This window comes from Phoca vitulina, unplaced genomic scaffold (assembly GCF_004348235.1).
Source record: "Phoca vitulina isolate PV1807 unplaced genomic scaffold, GSC_HSeal_1.0 scaffold11, whole genome shotgun sequence".
In the NCBI taxonomy this organism is placed as follows: Eukaryota; Metazoa; Chordata; class Mammalia; order Carnivora; family Phocidae; genus Phoca; species Phoca vitulina.
The window spans coordinates 642,132-662,876 of NW_022589714.1; positions in this window are offsets into that span (position 1 = coordinate 642,132).

Here is a 20,745-nt window from a genome sequence, read left to right on the forward strand (position 1 = left end):
TTACAGAGGAGAAAGATTAGACCCAGAAAACATTAAACCAATAAGTAAATTTTGAGCAGTCACTATGCACATGGCTGGGCTTTATTCTTTGCTTAAAATTTATGTGCCTGATGCAGTATGAACACATACTGTATTTTATAAATATTTGTTAAATGAATAACTGCGGAGAATTGCATTGGTCATGTACAGATTCAGACACCCTTTTAGGAGTCTCTGAAACACCTAAAGAAAGTGTCAAGGGGGAACACATCCCTGGTGGCAGTCAACTTTTACTTTGAATCCAATATTTTTTATTATTTCCTCCACCAGAAAAACATTCCTTTTGAAGCCAAGAAACTTCAGCTTCCAAGATCCCTACCGCAATGTAGAAGCGGTCCTCAAGCATTCTATTCTCTTTCTTTTGGCAGGCCTTCAGTATTGTGATAAGATTTCATTTTTCAGAGAATCATAACTCTGGTAATTTTTATTTCTCATTGGTGGCCCAATGTCAGGTTGTGGAGACAACAGCTAAGCACACACTCTATTTTCCCTATCATTGCCTTGTGTTGAACATTATATCACAGTTCCCCATCTGAAGAAGATGCCTCTTCCCTCAAAATACTCTATCAGAATGTTCACAATATCTGGTCAAGGTATAAGCTTCTGTGATATCTGGGCAGCCCAAGGACTTGTCTTACTTTGAATTGAAACTCAACTTGATTCAAAGCCAGACCAAGTAGCATACAAAAGAGTTCTGTACTATCAAACAGTAATTGGATGGCCTCCAACTAGGCAATTTTTTACCAATCTCAGTGATCCTGCTAACACCACTTCTGGTGCCTTCTTTGAGGGCACCATGCCTTACATCACCAAGTTTTAACTCCTAAATAAAAAAGCACATTGTTTCAGTTCAAATAGATGAGTATCATATACAATGATAGTAATACTTTATTTGAGAATTTTCTCTTCAGTGAGTGGTAGTAACCATTATGTTGAAAATTATATATAAATTAGATCTCTGTAATTTCGTTGGAAAAAATGCTTAAACAATCTCATTCAACCTCCTAATAAACTCAGTCAGAATATATACGAGATCCTCCACTGGTAGCCATATTTGCAGGTCAACCTGAGCCTATTCTTGGGATGCTCCTTTCAATTATCCATGTGTCTCTTGGGATTTCTCTAGAGAAGAATAAAGAGCTCATCCAAAAGCAATGACAGTACTCCTTTTAGATTGATTCTTGGTGCCTAAGCAGGATATTGACTTTGTCTGCTGGAGTGGACCACTAGCTGGTCCAATTCACTTAACCCCATCAGAGCTTAGAACTATTCAAGCCTGCTGCAAATTAGAACCAAATCTATTTTACTTAATCTGTTTTCCCTGTGCTTGCCAAGTGCCTGACATGTATAAGGGACTTCAAAAATAATAGTTGAATAAATGGGTTAATAAAAAAGTTTAATAATTAAGTACTCAAAAAAGATTGGAGTGTTTTACTGTCTGTCTCCCTGGTTGCAGGGCAAAGTTGTGCAGTGGAAATCTCACTCCTGTCTCAGTGAATTGATTGCATTCCTTCTCTTTGAATAGGGCAATTTGCCCATCTGGATGGAGCCTTTTCTTATTTGTAGTATTGCCCAGTGCACTTCCTTTCATCTTAGAACATTTTGTAGTTTTCTCTTGCAATTGGAAAATAGTTAATTAGAATTGAAATCTTTACTTCTCTGTGTGATGTAAGATCTATTTAAGCTTAGTGCTTGCCTTTCCTTTGATGTTTTGATGATGCATATGGGAAGGACTCATACCACTCTTAGGAATATATCCTGGGACAAGATGTAAAGAGGGCACTGGTCCAGACGACAGCCTTTTAAGGGATGATTGGCTGGTGCTGAATATCTCAGCATATCAAAAAAAAATGAAAATAAGCACACCGGATGAGACCTCATGGCATGTCCTTTCATAATAGCTTTACTGCTTTTTTCAGGATGTGATTTTTTATAATTATGAGGGAGTCTGTGTGAAATAGGATGGATTATAAGGAATATTTTAATGGGAGAGGAGTTTTGGAAATGTAATCCTTTGAAAAAGTTTATTTCTGCGCTTGAGACTTGGAAAAACTTTCTCCTTGCAGCTCAAATGCATCAGGGGTCATAAAGTCTGTAAATCTTCTGCAAATGAGACTACTCTAACTTTATTATGGTAGCCTGGTGACTCCAGTGAAGCAATATGACTGTGTGAGCATGGGAGTTATTTGGGTCTGAAACTGGGAACAACACGTACAGTTGCTGTAGATAGCTTTGAGGCAATTACATTTTTTAAAGTTGACTAAGTAGAGTGAAATTTTATCATGCATGTATTTAGCTTACTCAACTATATAGTTCAGGAGATAGAGAAATAGCAATTCATGTTTATATAATGTGGTCATTTCCACTTGCTATGCATCTTTCCTGAATGGGAACGGTAGGGAACATAGTGCTTAACCACAACCCACCAGTCTCCATTCTCAAGACCCTCCTAGACTGGGAACATCTTGCTAAACTGAGTACCTTTGTAAAGTTTAAAATATGAGTGTCTTTCTTTCAGAATGTCCCCTAAATGGAAGTCAGCTACTCTATCCGTTACTCAACTGAACAGATTACTTCAGTGCCAGAGGAGAAATTCTCCTTGGACTTTGAGTGACAATACTTTGGTCTTTAACGTGGTGGATTTTCTTAGCTTATCGTGAGCCTATTTAATTTTGTCTTACACATAGACTTCAAAATTTTACCACTACATAAAATCATATTACCTGGACTTTCTTAGATAATTAGGTTCTTGAAGGGCCCACTGCTTGTACAAACTGGAAAGTAACTTTCAGATTGCATTCAATTAAATAGAGTGCCCTGGAGGGTGCAAATGGCCAAAGGATGAACATCATAAATCTGCTTGACTCAATTAGAACAGTGGTATCTGAAATATAACTTTAGGATTCATTCAGTTATTCATTACATATGTACTAACCATCAATTATGTGTTGGGCAATATTTTGGACACTGAAAACATTAAACATTTTCTAAGGAGAACTGAGCAATCATCTGATCAAGTTCCCAACTTTCAATTGAGTTTCTGAGCCCATTCCTGTGAGTCATGCAGTTTTCCCATTGTTTTGAAGAAAAACTTTATTTTTTTAAAATTCTAACTCTAGTTCTGCCCTTGGATACATATATAATTTCTAATATCTTTTAATTTTTATAACCCTTAAGTATTTGAAGAAAGTTTTCTCATTATTTTTCTGCTCTTCTCCCTTGACCTGAAAAATCTTGTCTTTGCCATGCTAAATATTTCCCAGAGTTAAATCTATTGCACCTGGGATAAACTGAGCCAGTTGAATGAGACTCTCATACCACATGCTTAGGAAGATTTGGCCAAAATGCACTGTGGACTCATAAGATTATATACTCTCACTTGCTTACAAACAATTTGGAAATAACTCCAGGACCTTTCTAGGATATATTTATCAGATTTCGATTATCCACGTTTTATCTTGTTCTTTTTTGAAAATGCTTGTTTATTATATAATATACAACCTTCGTGTGTTAAATAATACAGATATTTGAAAGCAAATCTAATCAGAAATGGTAGGTGCCATAGGTACTAATGGTAACTACATAGGTACTAGAACAATGAAAATAAGTATCTATATTAGAGATTTGAGCAGATGTTTAGGGAAAACATATATGTGTGTATAAATGATTTCTACAACAGATTTTTGTAAAATATGGCTTAAGATGATTTTCTTATAACATTGAATTTAATTTGGAAGACTTTAATAATATTTTGTTATTACTTTTAAACTCAGATTTCCATAGATATACCATAATTCCAGTTAGTAAGTTAATTATAAGTTACAAATATTTGTATTAATATTTTGTATATATTTGTAATCTGTGATTTTTCCTGTTAGAAATTAAAATATTGGAAATAGAACATTTTATACTTGTTTTTTATTGCTCAGAAATGAAATTTAAAGTTTTAAAATATAACAAGGAAAATCTGTCTTTCCACAACTATATTACTAAGGAAAAATTGTGCAGATTTATACAAGGGAAAATGTTGCTCCTTTAATTGCTTACATAGTGTTATTTATTTTTATGCAATTACATTTTATAGGCAATACCACATGCTTTGTCCACACAATGCCAAAACATCTGGATCAAAAGTGGAAAGTATAGTAACAGACCCAGATGGTTTGTAAGTACAAGGCCAAATATCCAGATGGTGTCAAGAAGGCAAAGCATGTGGTTGACAAATACCAAATCTTTCATTCATATGTCATGGCATCACATAGACACAGTGTATCAATAAATTCTTTTTAATGAAGGTGAAGAATGTGAAACAAACTAGAGGTAAAAAAAAAAGAGGACAAATTTATTTTTAAAAACGCCATATTTAATATTAAATCAATTTTTAAGTTTTAACAAAGGTAATTCATAACTGATTTAAAATGTAACTTATTTAAAGAAAGTCTGAGCAAAAAAAAAAAAAAAAACCAAAAGATTCAGTTTATTACATTCACTTTTTAATTACAATAATCTTTACTGGGTTTTTGATTTGAGAGAATTTTCAATACAGCTCACGTGTACAATAAATTGACTCAATTAAAAATTATATTTGATTCCGATCAAAAGTTGCTTGATCTTTGTATCACTATATACTGCAATCCAGAATTGCATCTAACATGTCACATTCAATAAACAGACTTCTTTGCTATCTCTGAATAATTAATTTTATCTTTGTCACTGGGAACAAAAGTAATGAAAGCAGCATAGACGTTATTCATTTATTCTTAGATTGAGAATCTTATTATTTTGACCTGCCTTCCCACAGTAACCTCTTGTTTGGTGTCATGTAGATTTTATATGAAGTTATTTCTGGCAGAAGATGTCATAATTACAGCATGAACACTTCTTTCTTAAACCTTGAAAGAAATACGAGAAAGATGGTCAATATGAATCTAAAGAAATATTATTTAAATAATCATTTACTGAATGTGTATTCCTTCTATAGCACTGAGATAGGTAAAATATAGAACCTCCTATTCCTCAAAAACTTTCTATAATATGAAAACTTGTTCATCCCAAAGAACCTTAGTTTCATCAATATGGCTCCTTTGCTGGGCTACAGCCTTTGTATCTGCAGCTGAAAGTGTTGAATATGCATATCACTATTAACCTTGGAGCTTTATAAATTCAGTGAGAAAATCAGCTCCACTGATTTTTCACTATTGTGAATTAAATTTTGTCTACCCAAAAAAGATATACTGAAATCCTAATCCCCAGTACCTCAGCATGTGAACTTATTTGGAAATAGGGTTGTTGCAGATGCAATTAGTTAAGTTAGATGAGGTCATACTATAGTAGGGTAGGTCCCTGAGCCAAGCTGACTTAACGTAAGTCATAAGTACCCTCATAAGAAGATGGCTATGTGAAGACAAAGAGACTTGGGGAGAATGTCCTGTGAAGTTGGAGGATAAGAGTGATGCACCTACAAGCCAAGGAATGCCAAAGATTGCCAGGAAATCACCAGAAGTTAGGAAGAGGCAAGGAAGTATTTCTCTATAGTTTCAAAGAGAGCACGGCTCTGTCAACACCTTGCTTTCAGACTTTGAGCCTCCTGAACTGTGAAGCAATACACTTCTGTTGTTTTCAGCCACCTAGTTTGTGGGGCTTTGACACTGAAGCCTTAGGAAACTAATACAATAAGTAAATCTACATTTTGACCACGCTATTAAGTTTCATGATTTTATTTTCTTCCTTAACTTTGGTACTATAAGATTTCCACTTTATCTATGAAATAAGAATTACCCAAAATGTTTTAAGGTAGAATAGGCTCTAGAAGCCAAAAGTAATTCTAAAATATTAATTCAAAGTTAAATATAATTAAAAGTGGCAGTAACCTTTTTCTCAATGGAAAGAGCTCTCCAAACTCCTGAGGGAATAATTTTTGGATGAAAATCGAACCCATTTGTCCATCTAAGTTGTATATTTGATTCCTAATAACTATATTGACACCTTGTGATCTAACAGAAAATCGCTTAAAATGCAAATAAACACTTCTTGCCAAGAACTTAAATTTTAAAATTATGGCTTTTCTGTCTCAAAAGAAGCCATTTTTCTATATTCTTAGTTAAGTGTCCTATATGATTCTAGGGCCTGTGAGGGAAATGAAAATTCTAATCATTTCTTCTCTCCAGTCCTCTGATTTGATAGGTTTTCAAACTTGAAGAAGAGGGGTAGATTATCATTTTTAAGCACATGTATTAGAAGTGAACTTCCTCTTTCCATTCAGGACTTCTGAGAATTGCATGCCATGGGGTCAATATTTTCCCTTTCTTCCTGTCTGTTGGCATACCCTGCTATTATTCTAGGCCTCTTACAACCAACTATTGGCTAAAACTGTTGACGACCTTCCAACTGCCATCCAATTCAGCATCTGATGCCAGGAATACTCCCCCTGAGCTTACTTCCCCAGGCTCTGGTCACATCCCTTATATTCTGTACTGCTGCCAGTGTCTAGGCAAAATGAAATATGATATTTACATACCTGTAAATACCCCCATTCTAGAATAACTTCCCAAATAAGAGATATCAGAAATCTGTTTAGTTATCATTGCTAAAGTTTATATCTGGGAACTTGCCTGGATAACCATTGTATAATGAAGAGGCTATGTGAAGACATGGAGCATCCTGAGGGACATTACAAGAAAACAATTACCCAGAGCTATCCTTAACCCCATGATCTGCTCTCCACTTTCCCTTCTATATTTTCATGAAGTTTCACTTATTAAATTCACACCTCTGAGTTCGATATAGAAGGTGGAAAATTTATCTCCACAATAAAAAAGCAAAATAATGCATTTACAGTACAGCATATTAATACAGTGCATATACTATAATCCAACTGTGCACTAGAAAATACCTTATTTTCATTCAGCATTGGGCAAAGGATGGATGCATATCTTGTATGGACTATGTTACCAAATATGTTGCTACTTCCCGGGAAATTCAAGGGGAAAAAACACAGTCCCTGCTGTCAAAAAGATCAGACCTTAGGGAAAGAGAGTTAAACAAGCAAATAGTTGTAAAGCAGACTGGCAAGTGCAGTAGGTAGATGCAAGGGTGCCTTGAGAGCACAGAAGAAATTTCTATGATTGTTTGAGAGGAAAAGGCAAACATTCTTGTAATTAGCTAGAGTAGAGTATGGGGAAAGTATATTCAAGATGAATGAACAGTTAGGTGGAAAGGCATTGAAAAAAGACCAGCAGCTGGCCTATTCCCACCTCAGGTGTCAGTTTATCATGGATTGACCCCATTTGGTTTAATGAGCACTTATCATCACATCGTAAGTCACAGTCAGTATGAAAGAAGCAGTGTAAACCCTGCCACACTTTCCTTTTTCATTCTGAATATAAAATATATGCATTATGGTAAGAAATCAAAAGCAGTGGCTTTAGTAGAGGCAAAACAGAGAAGATGATGCTTGATACAGGACAAGGATTAATAGATTCTGGGTCAAGTGGAGAAAGAAGGAAGAACATTTCTGGCAAGAGAAAGAGCATTCATGAAAGCTCTGGAGAAAGGTGCTTACCTTTCAAGTTTCAAGCAATGATGAGACTATTGTAGGTGAAGATGTTGTCTACTGAGGAATAATAAGAGACAAAAAACATTGGTGAAATGGTGAAAGGAGAAATTAGGAAGGACTAGGGCTGAGCAGAATTGAACAATACGGAAAGAGTATGGATCAAAGAAATGATAAATTAATTTAGAAATAGTCATCTATTCATACATAGTCTCTAGAGAAAACACATTGAGATAAGGAGAAATGGGAAGTGGGTTAATAAGTTAAGGATTACTCTACCTAGATGTAACTGACTGGTGAAGTCAGTGTGAGAAATATCCTGAAACAACCTGACACTGTGGGAAGGAGATAAGGACCTCATCTTCTGCAAAGAAAATCAGGGGAGGCAAAGTTTCGGTGAGCTTCGGGAGGCTCTGGGTTTCCCTATGGAATAGCATGAGCCCTGACATGTTCCAGACCATGGGGTGTTTGTCCTGGAAAATAATTTGGTCTAGGAAAAGCTCAGCTGATCTTGCCTTTGTCGGGGTGAGTGTTCTCTTGGTGTGAGTGGGTTAAGGCTATAAGAAAAAAGTGCATTTTTACACCAAAGGCTTTGTACTTGAACATCTCTGCATTATTAAAGCTCAGATGTAAGTAAGCAAGGCCCAGAATTAGAGAGAAACCATTCTTTCCATTTTTGGCTCCAGACCCTCCACTAATGTGACCCCTGGAGATCAGAAACTTTGAGAGCCTTGAGAAGCTGAAATATATACTCACTATCATTTTCAAAATGGGCAATGAGCAGTGGGCTTCTTCAAGTGATAGTAAGTGTAAGCTGAACCAGCAAAGGCAGATCATATCGAATATTGTCTGGGAATGGGAATGTACTAGATTCATTCATAAGCTTGGTGTGCACATCTTTGGGGACATCTAGAAATACATTTGTAGTAGTGATTTTGCAGGAAGGTTCCCATTTTTGTGGTGGTGAGGTGAGTGCTCAGAAGTAGAATCCAAAATTTATTGTCAATATGACTATGTATAAAACTAGTACAAGTAGAACACTCAGATTACATACCTAAATAACTATTCAAGGAAGACTGTGATAAGGTACATGGTAAGGAAAATACAAAGGTACAAAGTTTGACTTTGCTTGCAATAATCTTAGAAACCATCAAGGAGAAGGTAAAATTTAATTTAAGCTTTGAAGAATATGAAGAATTTAATATTCAATGGTGGCACATAACAGAGAACAAGGCCAAAAAAAAAAACAACAACAACAACCCAAAACGTTAAGGGGTTCTATAATATCTGCATTTATATAATTGTATCTGCCATATGTTTATTGCTATGATATGGTCAAATGTATTACTGTGAAGAGATTTCATTCCATTATTCATTCATTCATGTATTCATTTGAGGTATTTTTACTAATTAGCCTACTATGTGCAAGGACTATGATAAACATTGTATAAGCCACATGAAGGGGTGTAAATTCAGGCATAGTCATAAAGACCCAAATTTACTCATCTGAACTGTGATTCAGAAATATTAATCTGACAGTAGAATATAGGATTGATATAATTAAGTAAAACCAATATTGGGGATCCTAATTTTCTTTGTTGTAGTCAAAGAAAGGAGAAACTAAAGAAGAAGCAGTGAAAATGGAGAGTGGTGGATGGAGGAAATATACTTGAGAGATGGATTAGAGAAACATTTTGTAAGTCTTGGCAAATTTTTAGATATTCTGAAGGAGAGGTATGTTGATTCTAAAGTTTCAAGCCATAGAGAATGGGAACAAAAGGGTGCATCAAGCATACAATGAGGGTAGTAGAAGATACTGCTTTAGGTGTAAGAGAGGATGGTAAGTATAATTGTAGGTGTGTTGAGTTTAAGGTACAATTTTCATAAGAAAAGTTAAATTAGAAATCATCAAAGTATAATCAATAATTAATGATTAGTATGGGCACACATAATAGAGAACTAAATAATTAAACCATGATAAAGAATGAGTTCCCCAGGGCAAGAATTATGTTTTTACCTTAAAAGAGAATCAAGCAAAAATTATACTAATCTATTGTTTCTATGTATTAAAACTAATAAATGCCCAATTATAGAGAGTGTGAATTAAAATGGTTACATTTAGTTTATACCCCGGAGGTAAAAATCACTCTTCACTCTTACCTAGTTGAGCCCATCAATGTTTACCAACTTTTTATTCACTGTAATAATTTCTTCATATTTAAAGAAAATGTGTTATGATTTAATCACATAAGCCACTCATTAATTAATCTTGTTATATCTAGATTATTATTTTTTTATAAAAATTACCCAAATTGCAAATATTATAGAATGGTGCTCTGGTATATAATAAAATCATATGGTAAAAAATTAAAAACTGAAATCTGGAAAAGAATAAAAGAAATCTTATTTCAGTAACTCTAAAACAAATTATAGAAATTTGGAAACATTGTAGAATTCTACACTGCCAAATTCATTGATCTCAGTTGGCTGTCTAGTTAATATAACACCTAAGTGAGTGACTCTAGGTTCTCTTATATAAATCAAACTGGCAGTCTGAAATGTAGTATTTCCCTGTGCACTTAACCAAGTCCAATGAGATGAATCATTGGAAAGCACTTTACTCTCTGATTTGTGTAAATCCATTAAAATAATACTAAGCCATATCTAGAAAAAGATGAAGAAAGTTCTAGAATTTTTATAGGTAATTAGGATTGAATAGGTCAAAGTTCAAAGTTGCCTAGAATCATAATAACTCATTTTTTTACTCTATTCTCTTTAAAAGATATTTGAGAAAGAGTAATAGATGCTTTTCTTAAAATAGAAAATGTGCTGGCTCTAAAATATTAGGAGGAAGTTTAGCATTATTAATTTTATATATTATTCATCTATCTATTAAAACTTCTACTTGAGAAAACTTTAATTTCCTCTTTAATTCAAAGAAGACTGTGAAACATAAAAAGGGCAAAAGGTATCAGAGTAGTTTTCTTTATTTAAATATCCATAATGATAAGCAGAATATTAAAGATTTGAAAAGTATAATTAGGCCAAATGTCAAGTTCTATTTTATGTGAGAATAATGTGGCTTTTGTAATGGAGTTCACCATGAGCTTCTTTGCTTTCAGAGATCTGTATTAATTCTTTCTGTGTTCAGGTAAAGACTTAGGTGCCTTTTCTTGGGATGTGTGTTAGGGGGTGGGCATGCTTGTGTGTATATGTATGTACCTAGTCATTAAATTAGTCACAGAAACCTTATTTTATACTTCTGTAGAAAAGTCAATAATTGATTCATTCTTTAAATAAATGTAACAAATCTGCCTAGTACCCTGATTCCTTTGTTCATTGGAAATGACACTGTAGCATGGTATCAGAAGCAAACATATTGAAACATTCATGATTTCTTAAACCAGAGACAGAGGATAGAGAGGGCATACTGATGAAAACTGATTTATAGAAACTAATTTTCAGAATTCTTAAATATCATATATTGGTCTGCTAAAGAAATGTTTTTAATGTTGTCAGAAGAAAAACACATGCAACTTTAGTTATAGAACTGTAATACTAAGCAAATGGAGTTATTTGGAATAGCCACCACTATCAGGGCAAGGCCAAAAAGGTTACACTATAATGAGAAAAGCTAACAAAATAATGTAGAATAACTGGGCACAGAAACTATTTCTAAATTCTTCTGATTCTTTTAAATACTTAAAAGCAAGTCAGAAAGTAAAAATGAAAATGAAATGGGTCTTATATGCTAAGGTGAATGTTAATGAAGATATCCCCTAATATTGTGTGTGTATTTTGGCAAGAAAAGAGACAAGGAGGATTTTCAAGTTCAATACAGGCACTATTCTTTCAACAGAACTGGGACATCAACAAAACTGCATTATCACAACCCAGTCTGACACCGTATGAAGACTAATTGTCCAACTGTGTGTATTACCCAGACACTTAGCTTAGTTCTGCCCTACTCTATTTTGCCGCTTTGTTACCATCCTGGGCAGTAGATCTGGGGGCAAAAAAAAAATAAGTGTTGGAAGGAATCAGTCAATCGCTTGTTGAAAACTTTGGTAAAAGTTGGTGAAACTCCAGAACTTCATCAGATTGTAATTACAAATACCAAGTAAGAGGTATTTTGATAATGTCAATGGAGACCTAAAAATATCAGTTATAACTAGACATATGTGCTCTGGGGTGAGGCTGGGAGGGAACACTTACTGTGAACATTAACCCCATTGACTAAAGATTTTATTCAGAACTGTGGATTCATTAATTTTATAAAATTACATTATGGAAAGATAACAAGGTCCTTTCTTAAAAATTTTTTATTCCTAAATTAGCACCTGGCACTTGGTAGGTATTAAATTAATATCTATCAAATTAATAAATTAATCAATATGATCAAAAATAATTTTTATTTGTGTTATTTAAAAGTGATTCTTAAGCTAGATCAGAGATAGTAACTAATAAGTCAGTAAGGAACACCCCTTCTGTAGGGTCTTGCATCAATTTTCCAGGGAAGAAACTAGGGCATGATAAATTAGATATCATGTGTTGGTGGTAAACAAGGTATCTCTGAACAAGCAAATGTAGAATTATAAATCAATAAATTTTTAGAGTAAATAGATACATATGTAAGGAGAGTTACTCTGAACACAAGAGGCAGTGAGGTGGTTAGGGGTGGAAGGATTCAAATATGAAGACCCAGTGGAGAAAAGCTGTAATGGACAGGACAGGCTTGACAATAGGCTTTAACTAGGCCTTAACCCATGCTGGGGACTAAATGGGAAGTGGATCCCACCAATACCCACCCCCAGAGGAAAGAATATAGGAAAGGAGTTTAAAATTTGGGGGTTGTTTTCCCAAAGACATTTTACCTTATTGGGCCAAGAGTTTATGCAAAAGCACAAGGTAGAAGCTCAACAAGAAAATTCCATGAGCTGTCTCCAACAGGACACTCAGAATCCCAGGAAAGACCCAACCACATCATGGGACTCCTAGGAAGTTGGACAGGAGACCTTGTCCACCCTGGAGAAAGGTGCATGCCTAACTAGGGATCCCAAATCAGGTTGGGAATTGACAAAGAGAGGTGTTCATGGTAGGGGCACTGTGGTAGCAGAAATGATGCAGTAGCCAGCATCAGGGCAGTTGGGAGGAAGCAACCTGTAAGGGAGAAGAAATAATGCCTATCAGGGACCTGGGACACTGGGACTCAAGCTAAAGACCTTTGAGGACATTTAATATTCATACTAGTAAACAATAATATTGGATACAGTATGGGTGTCCCTTTCCTCACCACCACCCACCCCAGATATTGAAGCTGGTATTCTTGTGGGAAACAAACTATGCAGAGTTGTAGTTTGCGTCTTGGGGAGTTGTGGATTTCAACATGACCCTGACAGGTACTTGGTCATGTTTGTTCCTCTCATTGTGTTACCTAAATCTTATTGAAGTTCTATATCCACAGTAATGGCCGGGGGGAAGCTTTGGCTAATGCATAGCTCTGGCTTGAGATCACAATGAGAATGAGTCTGTCCACCCTAACTGGTTGGAAACAAAGGTATATTTCTTTCATTATGTCTCTTATCTAACAATCTATAGAGTTCAGTATTTTGGAAATAATTCTTTTTGTGTTTTTGTAAAACTTAGATATTGAAAACAACTTAAAAGGAAAAAAATGACATTCCAGAAATTATTTCTACCAAGGCACATCCACTAAGGTATTTATTAATTCACAGCCTTTAATAATAACTACCTTCAAAGAGGAAAAATTAAAATACCTTTATGCTATTAAATATATAAAAAACATATAAAGCTGGAAAAGAATCTGAAAAATTAGCTAGTCTTTCCTTCTAGCTTTGCCACATTATCATCCCCAACAGATGGTGATTTGCCATATGGTTCATGACTTCCAGAGAATAAAGGTTCCAAAGCTTCTGCAGATTCATGTGGACAATGTGCAACAACCCTTTTACTTCCTCTTTTTGTAGAATACTAAATATTTTATTCCATAGATTGTCCTTCTATTTCATAAAGTGTATAAAACTATAAACCTATTTTTATAGTTCATAAAGCACCATCACTTATCTCATCAATTTGCTAAGAGTTCTACAAATTATCTATTATCATACCCATTTTATGTATGAAAGAATTAAAAAATTGAGTGATTTGCCCATGATCCCATGATTGTAGGGGGCAGAAACATGATTCAAGTTGAGCTCATTGTATTTTAAATCTGTTGGTCTTGACTATAATAAACTTGTTCTGTTTTTCTGTGGATATAGAGCAAATTTACAGCAAGACTTCATTGATCCTGGGACTTGGGGTTATTTTGTTTTATTTTATTTTATTTTTTTATTTTATTTATTTATTGTTTTGAGAGAGAGAGTGGGGGGGGGCGGTGCGGAGAGAAAAAATCTTAAGCAAACTCCATGCCCAGTGCAGAGCCAGACACAGGGCTCGATCTCAAGACCCTGAGATCATGACCCGAGCTGAAACCAAGAGTTGGACGCTTAACCAACTGAGTCACCCAGGCGCCGCAAACTTGGGGTTATTTTAAATGGGACAGTAGAGGCAGAAACTTAGTCTTCCAAAAACCAAGGTAACCAAGACCCATTTATTTAAGGAATAAATGCACAAAACTAAAACTGAAATCACAAAACCACAATGATGAAGCTCCTCCAAAACATCCTTGATATTCTCTATTTATTTAATCCATGCTCTCTGTCTCTATTTTCTGCATAGATATAACTTCAGTGACCAACCTCTTTCCAGTCCACCATGCTCCCTGTGCTAGTTGAATTGTCCAGTAGGCCTAATTTCTTGTCCACTAATTGTCCAGTAGGCCTAATTTCTTTGATCTAATTTGTTGGCCTTTCATGGCATTTTCTTAGGTTTCTTCTAAATTCCTGGTTTTCCTTGATAATTTATGATTGTGGAGTGCTAAAACAGAGTTCAAGTAAAATCTGAGGGGGCTTGGTTCTAAGTATATGGTTTATTTTCAGGGTATCATCAGGTCAAAGCTTTTGGTGGTCAGGTTGACCACTAAGACCTATACTATTTATACCATTCATGCCATTTGAATGAACAGCAAACATTTATTAATTATTTTGAATTATAACAATTCAACTTAAAGATAATGTTACTAATATTAAAGAAGATATACAATAAATTCTGAATACAAACATATGTACCAGCATACCCATATAAGACACTAAGCTGAATGTCAGAGGAAAGCTAAAACTTACCCATCAGAAGGCCACAGAAGCACAGACTGAATGGTAGGAAGCAGGTGTGGGGGGTTAATTTGGTAGAAATAAATGATAGATCTTATATATATCACAATCACTCAGCTCTAAGCCTTGTGGAGCAATTTAAAAGGAGAGCTTGTCTGGTGGCTCTGCTGACTTCATTCAGCTTGCACTATCATAGCAGGAGTCAGAGTGAGAGCTTCAAACCCAATCAGAGACCCAGCAGCTGTTACTGTATCTAAAGCAAGTCCAAGCTAAGATATTCTTACTAGGACACATGGTATGAACTATCAGAACAATTTCTTTCCTCTTTATCATCTGCACCTCCACATGATTAGCATAAATGGCACATTGCAGTTTTCTTCATCAGAATGAGATGTTCCTAATAATATGTGTTTTCAATTTAATAGTAAACTTCCAATTTAGCTACAATATGAAGCTTATAATTGAAAGCAACTTCTGATACTCTTACACTATTCCAACGGTACTTATAAGTACAAGTTAATTATAATAATGTGAATTGAAAATGAAAGATAATCTAATCAACTGATTTTTAAGTGATGAGTTAATCGCAAATTCCCAGAAATCCCCCACACACACCAATTATGATAATGCCACCTAAGTACAAAAAATATATATACTAATATGCCTATGTTGTTTTTATTTTATTTTTTTTAAAGATTTTATTTATTTATTTGAGAGAGAGAATGAGCGCATGAGAGGGGAGAGGGTCAGAGGGAGAAGCAGACTCCCCACTGAGCAGGGAGCCCGATGCGGGACTCGATCCAGGGACTCCAGGATCATGACCTGAGCTGAAGGCAGTCGCTTAACCAATGTATATTATGGTAAGAATACTTCACACAAGATCTTCCCTCTAAAATTTTGAAGTGCACAAATTTTATTAACTATGGGCACAATGTTGTTCAGCAGATCTCTAGAATTTATCTTATACAGCTGAAACTTCACACACCTTGAATAACAACTCCCTATTGTCCCCTTCTCCCAGGTTCTGGCAACCACCATTTTACTTGCTTTTTTATGAGTTTGACTATTTTATATACTTCATATAAGTGGTGTCATGCAGTATTTGTCCTACAGTGCCTGGCTTATTTCCCCCAGGTTTATCCATGAGTCACATATTACATGGTTTCCCTCTACTTTAAAGCTGAATGATATTTCATTGTATGTATATACCACTTTTTCTTTATCCATTCATCTGCAATAAACATTTGGATTGCTTCCATGTCTTGGCTATTGTAAATAGTGCTGCTATGAACATAGGGGTGCTGATACCCCTGCAAGACTCTACTTTCAATTTTTTGGGGGGGCGGTATATACCAGAAATGGGAGTTCAGAATCATAAGGAAGTTTTCTTTTTAATTTTTTAGGAACCTACATACAGTTTTCCATAGCAGTTGCACAATTTTACATTCCCAACAATGCAAAAGGATTCTGATTCCCCTCTATCCCCACCAAAGCTAACCTTTTGTGGTTTTTTGATATAGTCATACTAAAGGTGTGATGTGACATCTCATTGTGGTGTTGATTTACATTTCCCTTCAGAGAAATATCTATTCAAGTTCTTTACCCACTTCTTAATTGAGTTATTTATTTTTATTTTTTACTATTAAAGTTTAAAATTTCCTTATATATTTTGGAAATTAATCCCTTCTCAGATATATGGTTTGCAAATATTTTCTCCCATTCCATAGGTTGCGTTTTCACCCTGTTGATTGTTTTCTTTGCTTTTAGTTTGATGTAGGAGTTCCAAAATAAGGCAGAAGAAAAATGCTACTGGAAAGGGAGGGTGGATCGTGGATTTTGGGAGTGATATATTCTACCTCCCTTATGGAGCTTACACATATAGAGATATAGCCACTAAAGGGATAAAATTGAAAGATAAAACTTTCAAACCAGTAAAGGGGAAAATGAGTAATAACAATATAATTATTCATTCCAACAGATGCTAGAAAATAGGAAATGAAGGAGAAAGAAAAAGTATAATAATCAGTAAACAGAATAAAGTGACAGAAAGAAGTAAAATGTAATAAAAATCATAATACATTGATACAGTAAGTGACAAAAGGAGATGCTTATGGAACATGCTTGTGAAGTCAGAAAGGTTATCAAAGACAGATGATGTTTTGTTCCATGCTAGTTGAAATGAATGACTATTACCAATGGTCAGCATTTTAGGGAAATCAATCATGGCTCCATATTAGAAGTCATTTTGTAACAGCTGAGATTTTCTAAAAGGAGGAGTCCCTATTGAAGGAAATTCTTCAAGCCTGGGTTGGACAAATGCTCAGGGGTGGATGTGGGTTTCATGTGTTGATCTTAAAGTGTTCTTTTTAATGCTAAGCTCCTATCATGACAAGGTTTTTCAGGTGTGTAAAGCCAAAAGCTTTTGAACATGGAATATTTTTCTCAGTTTGAACCATCATCAAGAAAGTACTTTGAGGGTTTGTTTTACTCATCATGGTGTCCTGAGACCTTAGCACAGTGTCTTGATACTTAACACAACCTCAGTAAATAGTTCTTGAATTGAAATGAAGACTGGCAGATTTAATATAGTCTTAGGAAAATAATAAGAAGGTGAAAAGGATAAAAAAATATAGTCTATGATAGTAGCAATAGGAACAAAGTTATTAAACTTTATAAAATCTTGTACAGTGGGAAATATAAAGTGCATACAGAAAGCCATGAATATTTTTCAAAATGTATCAGAAAAAAGAGTAATTTTTATCTGATGCATTTGGGTATAACAAACTATGATGGAACATGATTCTAAAACTGAAAGTATTGTATCTCGGCAATTATTAACTTTTTTCAAAGAACGAATTATTAAAATTGATATTTTCCATCTCAAAGGAATTTATAAGGAAGTACATATTTTATAAGCAAACTATACTCAGATTAACAAACTTTTTGAGTTTTCTATCCAGACAGTGGACTGGGGACTTTTGCTTTACTTTTCTCTCTGGAAGGGACCAAATAATGTCCATTAAAGGGAATACACCATAACTATATTAATAGAAATAAACATTCTTCCTGGCAGGATTTGAGTATGTGATATGGGGTTTTCCCCCGTATCTTGCAAAATCCTTTTCTAAACTATAAATCATTTTTGTTTTACTAAAATAAAGTAGCACAATATTTACCAGAGATGACTTTATTTCACCCAGCCCACAGCACCAGATGAGATGCATTTTGACTTTTCATCAGATTTCAATTAATTGCCTTTTCTTTTAATTTGTGGGGGACAGCCATTTAATTTGTGGAACCCTCACAACCCTACAACCCTCCCTCCCTAGTGGAGATGGGAAAGAGGATGGCTCTGGATCTCCGCTTCTGTGAAAGTACAATGATTGTTACTTACCTATTACATTGGAAACGTCAAAAAGATACAGCCTTGACCTTAGTTTCAAGTTGCTAAAATTCTACTGGGATCATTTAAAGCCTAATCTGATCTTTCCGGTCTGAGGTGCATCAGTTCTAACAAACTTTAAGAAAAAAAATTTTTTTTAAAGATTTTATTCGTTCATTTGACAGAGAGAAACACAGCAAGAAAGGGAACACAAGCAGGGGGAGAGGGAGAGGGAGAAGCAGGCTTCCCGCCGAGCAGGGAGCCCGATGCGGGGGCTCGATCCCAGCACCCTGGAACCATGACCTGAGCCGAAGGCAGACGCTTAACGACAGAGCCACCCAGGTGCCCAAACTTTAAAATTTTTATTTATAAAGTATGCTTTCCTCAGAAAGTATTTAAGACAACTTCTCAGGTCTGCTTGTACTAGTACTTCACAAGCATGCCTGATCAATCTAGTCCTCTGGAGAGCTTGCAAAAATTCAGATTTGTGGACACATCCCAGGAGATGAAGTTGTGACGATCTGGGGGAGACTTAGGAATCTGTGTTTTTAAGTCTCCCCAAGTGACTTTTAAAATCAGACAGGGTTTAGAAACGCTGATTCACTACCTGTCGCTCCTTCAGCACTTTCTCTGTGTCCCATATGGTATTTTGCACCCCTAAAGGAGGTTAACGCACTCTGAAAGATGAGCTCATACCCTTGTACCACAAAGATAAGCCCCAGAGCACTGTAACCCTGGCCCAGAAGTTCAAAGAGATCAATGGCAGGATTTGTTTTGACTTCATTTAGCCAAAATTTATCCAATAATAGTATTGAAAACATCTGCTTTTTTTTGAGGCAAATATGGATGTAATAAAATAAGTGCTTCACTGCAGATGAAGAACCATGTGGAGACGTGAGAAAGGAAACTTACAACTTGTAAGGAATAACCGTTACAAAGCCTCAGTAATCACTCTTGGGTTCAAATTGGCCAGCTCGAGAAGAGCGCCGTGGTCCCGGGCCTGTTGGTATGGACTTGCCTTGAGAAGGCAGGTCACTTTTGCCTGATTTTAATATCATTTTTAGACTAATATCTTTGCTTGCTCAATAATGCAACTTACTGCCTCATATTGTGCCGGTCATATAGTATCCTCTCACTAAGTGTTTTTGGAAGGAAAGAAGGGCATGAAGAAATAGATGCTTTAGAAAAACAAAACTGGTAGTTTTCATTAAACATTTTTTTTAAGATTTCCCTATTAGGGGGCACCTGGGTGACTCAGTCGGTTAAGCGTCCAACTCTTGATTTTGGCTCAGATCATGATCTCAGGGTTGTGAGACTGAGCCCCATGGCAGCTCCATGCTCACCACAGAGTCTGCTTGAAGATTCTCTCCCACTCTGCCCCTCCCCACCCCTCTCTCAAATAAATAAATAAATCTTTAAAAAAAATGTCCCTATTGGTTTTAATTAAGCTCTTTAATTAAGCTGAGTTGTGAACTCAGAGATTTTTTTTAAGGAGAAAAAATATTTTAAAGCCTTCCCACAGGTTTTTCATACTCTTAATGGATAAAATCAGAGTGCTGAAGATTCTAATGCACATACTCAAATGATGGCTTATGAAATCAGCCTGCATCTACCTGAGATGAAAAGAAGGTTGTAAGATAAAAATAATGGGCTGTGTTCTTATTATGAAGAGCAGAGACAATAGCTCTTTTAGCAAAAAAATACAGAATTTTTCTTATGAGAGAATTGCTTTTATGTTAGAGAAGTATTTATTGGGCATGCGTCTCTCTTCAGAGATCAATCTATAAGGTCTTCCATTGCAGGTTTATAAACCTTACTCCCTTTCCCTTTAAAATACAGGTTCTTTTCAAGAAAATCTCTTATTTACTGCAGAAAAAAAAATCAATGTTACAGAGAAAAAGAGACATTCTTATTTTCATATGCCTTTCGAAGTTATAGATGTTGCAATTAACCTAAATACATTACATATCATATTTCAAAATAGAAATCATGATAACCAAAATGGTACATTTGTACGCTTGAACTTAGAAAACTGGTAATGTAGAAATATAATTGGTCTTTTGGCTGGTATCTTACCAGTAGTAATTAATTATAGAATGGCTCATCCACAGCGGCATTTCTTTTTCTGCCGAATACAAGAATTTCTCAAAATGCTTAGTAGAAATTCGGCAGACCACATTATTCTGTCTTTATATACAAAATTGATATTTCAACATAAGAAATTCCATGTATAGGTTTGCTAATTTTTCCTCAAGAATAGCATAATGAAAGTGACAAAGTACCATTGTGTTATATCAAACCAATGTGTGACATCCATTCCATGATGAAAATGCACTATAAAAACTAGCTAGAACAGACTAAACATGATCATAGCTGCCCAGTCCCAACATACTAGAATTAGGTGACATATTTTGAAGCTGGAAAAAAATTTAGAGGCATAAAATTTAATAACCAGAAGGGATGTAGGAACAATTTAAAAACAATTAAGACAAAACAGTACTTTTCTGCTGAGTTGTGGGTTAAGATCTCAAGTTTTCAGG